The sequence below is a fragment of the Octodon degus genome, unplaced genomic scaffold, assembly GCF_000260255.1.
Source record: "Octodon degus isolate 3935 unplaced genomic scaffold, OctDeg1.0 scaffold00086, whole genome shotgun sequence".
NCBI classification, from domain to species: Eukaryota; Metazoa; Chordata; class Mammalia; order Rodentia; family Octodontidae; genus Octodon; species Octodon degus.
Genome location: NW_004524662.1, coordinates 5,389,286 through 5,395,066, shown reverse-complemented (window position 1 = coordinate 5,395,066; position 5,781 = coordinate 5,389,286). Strand labels below are relative to the sequence as shown.

At 41.4% G+C, this 5,781-nt stretch overlaps 1 pseudogene; it reads left to right on the top strand.

The window, feature by feature from the left end:
- The first annotated feature begins 189 nt into the window (after positions 1–189).
- On the top strand, positions 190–2,660 carry LOC101584048 (annotated as a pseudogene).
- The last annotated feature ends 3,121 nt before the right edge of the window (positions 2,661–5,781 follow it).

The following is a 5,781-nucleotide window of genomic DNA, read 5'->3' as shown; positions in this document are numbered from 1 at the left end:
GGCTCCTTGAGGGCTTTGATGATCAGGGCAGAGGCAGAAGGCACCCCCTCAATCTGAGCCTGTCTGTTCTGAATGGTCAGTTTCACTGTGATCAGCAGGTCCTTCCAGTCACCAGTTGCCTTGGCGATGTCATCCCCCACTTTTTTTGGAGACAGACCCAAGGGACTGATCTTGGGGGTCAGGGAAGACATGGCGCCAACTTCGCCACCGGTGCACCTCAGGTACACGACTTTAATCTCATTGGAGTCAAACTTGGGCGGCATGCTGGAGGTGGCTGGTGTCGGATGAACCCGGATTCGGGATGACCGAAGAAAGTTGCACCTTAGCCTCCTCCTAGCCAAAAGTGGAAAGAACGAGTTGCTTCTCAATGAGAATGAAAATTTGTTTTTAGTGTGGAATTATGGAAAATTCTACAAAAGAACTGAGGATCAGATTCTCCTTGCCTCACAGGATTTGATCAGATTTGTCAGAAATCTGTTTATTTGCCAACCATAAACTCCAGTCAGTGGAGCAGAATGTTTCTATAGAAACTTCCTAAACAAGCATGGAGCTAAAACAATCGCTCAGGTAGGAAGAACTTTCTGACCTTTCAAAATAGAAAAGAAAGTTTATGAAGCCATGCTCTGCCTCCTGAGTAGTTTTGATTTCTTGCTTACTGATGAAAGAGTTAGGTGATGTTTACCCTCACACATAGGAAGACATTTCTATCACAGAAAGAAAGTTTCCGCACCTGTAAACCTTCTGGCCAAGAATTTATCCAAATAGATCAACAGCTCCTTAGGTAGGATTGTCTTAAACATCTCCAAAATTGCTTTTTGCAGTGCTCTACGCTTGGGCCACACCTCAGACTCAACACATCATTGGAAACATCATTGCTATAATGGAAAGTCTTGCAGAACAATTTCCAGAGAAGTGGGAAAGTATGAAACTCTTACTTGTGAAACCCAAGAAATTGGTTTCCCTTTCTATCTTCTCCTCCTTTATCACTTGTCAGGATGAAACCAATAAAATGTCCATCCATAAAATGAATGAAAAAGAGACTAAGAAAAGAGAAATAATATAGTGAAAAACAAAAATTGAAGAAGGAAAACAAACAGTTAAAGCAAAAACTAAGACAGCTGTATCAGTTCCAATTAAACGTGGTGTGGCACCTAAAACCAGCAGTGCTTCCTCCAAAAGCCATGGCTCTTTCAAGAAAAAGACTGACAAAGTAAAAACCCAAAGCAAATGAGTCTGACTGAAATTCTACAGCTGGTACCGACAGGCAAGACTTCAGTGAAAGAAAATGTTCAGGAACAAAAACATGTCACAGGGATGACATCTCCAAAAATAGTCCTGTTTCCAACAGAGTTCAGGGCAGAAGAGAAAGGCCTTCAGACCACCAGACACCAGGTTCAGTCCAGGGAAGAAGCCAAAATTAGAACAAAAGAAACTCCTCACTGGGGAAGAAAGATCTGAAACAGACTCTAAAAGAGCTGGAAGTCAAGCTCTTTACTACTGCTAATAAATCTGCAAGAAAAGCTGTCTGCATACCCAAACAATTGCCGACAAAAACCAAAGTGTCCAGGCCAACCTAAAACCAGTGACTCACCAGAAGGAAACAGCAGGGTTTAGTAAGGGCTGTCCGAAAATAGTTGGGTCTTGAGCTAACACTGTAGCTCAGAAGGAGAGGGCTTGCCAGCATGCACAAGGCCCTGGCTTGATCCTCTGTACCACTGAAGATAAATAAGTACAATAAAAATACTCAGATCCTGATCCACCATTGCAACCTTCTTCAAAAGTGAAGCCTGGAGGGCCGGCCAAATAGCTCAGCAGATTAAAGCACCTGCAAGCAGGCACAGGGACTAAGGGTTCAATCCCTAAGCCTGCCATGCCAGCCCCGCCCCCAGGGCACACTGAGATAGTGATTGAGACTGGGCATGGTGGTGCGCACCTGTAATCACAGCTCTTGGGAGGCTGTAAACAGGCGGATCACTATGAGTCCAATCTAGTAGTGAGACCTTGAACACCCTGTAGACCCTTGCCTAAAATAAAAAAAAAAAAAAAAAAGTGAAGCTTGGATTTAGATATTTCTTTTGTAAAACCTCCATAAGTAATTCTGACATATATGAACAGTGATTAAAATAAAGTCTATTTTTAATTGTTCCTCTCTGTATTTACCAATATAATAGAGGAGAAGTAGGTGCTTCTTTGTGATTTTTTATTATTAAAGTATAGTATTTGCTCTTGAGTAGGCATACTGTTGGCATTCTGAATCTTTTCAGAATGAGAGAGTTTAGGGAGCCTGCCCATTAGCTCAGTTGTTTAAGTGCCTGCTTAAACAAAGCAGTCAGTCTCAGGATGCTGTGGTTTGAATCCCCTGTTCCTCAGGCCTTACCACACCTGCCCTGAAGGCACCCTCAGCAACCAGAAAAAAAAGAAGGCTCCTGTCATGTCGGTAGGAGCCTGCCTTTCTGCTGGACAGCACGTGGCAGCAACATTCACTATATTTTTCCTCCATTATAGGCCTTTAAGTCAAACTCTCACACACTTTATTCAGCAGATCTGGCACCGTGAAACTTCGGGCTCTTCTCCAAAGTCAAGATGGTCATGAAGGGCAAATGCTTTCAGTTGATTCAAGTTGTAAAGGCAAGCACCACAGCATAAGGAAAGACACTTAGGAAAGAGGCCTTCCAGAGCCACTTCAAATAGTAGCATGAATGATGGGGTAGTGGCCTTAGAAGCTAGGAAGAGGAGGTATATTTTGAGGGCCATTAATAACAATGTGTCTTTTGATGTATTTTGATGTAAACGCACACCATAGCTTTCAATCACATAATGTGCTATATGGCTCAAAAACTGCATTAGGCACCAACAGTCAATGAAAATGTACAGATGAAAGAGATACCATCCCAGAGTGCTCACAGAAAATTAAAGAAGAAATATGTATACAAGGCTCAGCAATGTACATCTTAATGAAAAATTTCTCAAAACTCAAGTTTCCAAGAACAGTCACTCAGGGTCAGGATCCTAAGGGGACAAGAACTATTAAAGAGTTGAAAAAAAGAGCACTTTCTTTTCTGGACCAATTCCCTAGCTATAAGCCATTCAAAAGACTTCCCTTCCCCCAAATTGTCTTTCCTTTTTTACCAATGCTCAGAATTTCTTTCAGTGGAAACAATGCCTATCTTTCTGCAATTAGAAAAAAATATAAAAAGCTTAAAATAAAAGTGCTGTGGGGTGGTAGAAATGAGGTCCAACCCATGTGTGACTATCAGATGATGGCCACTTTTGATAGCGACAGAACTTAGTGATTCATAAGTCCTGCAGCCCTGGAGACCCTGGAAATCCCACTGAAAGAAAAAAACAGCAAAGAATGTGTAAGTGTGTGTCCAGTGTAGATCAGGGTGGGCTCTGTTGATTTGTACCCATGGAAAACCAAATAGAACAGGAAAAAATATTCCCTACACCCTCTCGTCAAGTCACCTCAGAAAGGACCTTGTCTTGAAACCTGGTTCTTGTCTTCACCTTCTGACTTCTGGGACTCTGAATTCATCTTTGAATCCCACAGATCATCAACATCACTCACTAAACTCTTCAATCCCAGACATCTGCCCAGAAGATGTCACCTTTCAGTTTCTTCCCTAGCAGACTAATTTGATCATTTTGTCAACTGACTCCCAGGCCTTAGCACTCTTCCAAGGTGTCTCCAATGACAATGACCACCTCTCACATCTTCCCATACCTACAACCATATGATAATTCCTCTATCACATTGACTTCATACACAACTGCTCTTTGGCTTCCCCACCTGCGCCTTTTATTTCAAACAATTACATCCCCACATGGACAGACATTTGAGATAAAGGGCTCTTATAGGAGGAGGGGTGAACGTGGTGTCTTCATTTGCCTTCAGAGCTCCAGCCTGGTTTAATAATCCCCCAAGTACCACTTTGTGTGAGGCAAGGTATAAATATATGCTAATATGAGTTCTGGCTTCTTGTCACAACACATTGCAAGCTGCATTCGTGCAAGATAAAATAAAAAGATTAGATGCAATCTTGAAGTCAATCAGAAAGCAAGAGGAAGGAAAAAAACGGAGCTCAGATTGTCAACAAGGAGAAGCAGAAAAATAACTCGAATCAAATTGCAGTTTATCTCGTTAAGTGTTAAAGGAAACCAATTTCTCTCAGAAATTGGAAGGCAATTTAAACATTTCTACAGTTTTACTAAAGTTTGAAATTTTGCAGTGAAAGAATAAGATTTTCTTATTTCTGTATATCTGACATTTTCCTGTACTTTTGGGGAATAGAGGGCCATAGATAAAAGGGTATTTAAAGAAAAGAGAACACAGTTATCAAGAAGTAAGGGCAAAATCTATTACAGAAATATTTGATTTCCTCAGCCCTTTTGGGGTCCATGCCAAAAGACCTAAGGAAGCTCAAACCGTGTAGGGAAAAGTCAGGCTATGAAATCCAGTCTGGTGCTGGATAAATCATGCAGGATTAATTGACAAACACAGAAGTCACATTTAACTCATGAAGGTCAAATAAATTATACCATTCTCAAAAGCCAACTTACATTCCACTGAGGTCTGTTGTCACAAGCCAAAGGCACTGTTCACAATAAACTTAAGTCGTCTTTGATAAGCCCTTTTTCTCACTCCCAGGAGTAGGAACGTATTGACAGTGACCTCTGTTGTGTGATGTAGTTGCTACTATTCCTTCCCATGCTGAAAAGTATAATTGTCCCCGACTGTCACATGCAATACAAATCACTAAGCTTCCATCTTCAGAGTGAAGACCAAGCTCTTCTCAACCCTATGGTCCATAAAGAATTGATTTGCTAACCTACGAAAGTAGCCTCTCCCCGCCCATGTCATAATGAGCAATGAGTTCTCAATATTGCCAGAAACACCAGGGCTTACAGGATACATTTGCATAGTCTGCTCATGGAAGTGGACTGACCAGAGTAACTAAAAGGAGTGCTCATATTTACTCAACATACATGGTATTGAGTAAAATACTCTAGGGCCTGGGGAGATAGCTCAGTGGTCTAAGCACCTGCCTGGCCAGCACAAGGACCCAGGTTTGATCCCTGGTACCACATGTTTTGCCAGCCCCACACCAAGCTCGCCACCAGCACTGGGTGTGGTGGTGCATGCCTGTAATCCCAGCAGTGGGGAGGCTAAGACAGGAGGATCACTATGAGTCTGAGATGTGTAGTGAGACCCTGTACCAGATCAATAAAATAAAAGATTAAGAAAAAAAATTGAAAGAAAGAAAATGTACTCTAAAATGTTTTGAGGTAGGGCCGGGGTCTGTAGCTCAGTGAAAGAAAGATTGATTAGCTTGCGCAAAGCCCTGGATTCCATTCCCAGCAGCATCACCACTAAAAACAGAGTGTTTTGAGATGAATAAGCTAAGATTTATTTCAGATTCGTGCCTCTCTGCAAAACTGCCAACTTCAGCCCCTCAGATGAGATTCATGGGTATTTCATTACTATTCACTCTGAGCTTGACAAAGCTCCAAATGTCACCTGCCAAAACTGTAGGTTTTTTGTTTTCATTCATTACTTTCATCACACACTGATCAAGTTATCAAACATAACTATCTCACAGACTGAAAATTTTCCTTAAAGAAAAAAATAAAATAATAAACACCAACTACAGTGGCCAGTTGTCTATTCTTATGAGACAAAAATCTAAGATTCATCAGAGAAAACATTCAGAAACAAAAATCATACTTTCTCTGGTTTCTCACTTCTACTGACAAGTTTTTCCTTTCAATAACTTGTTATGT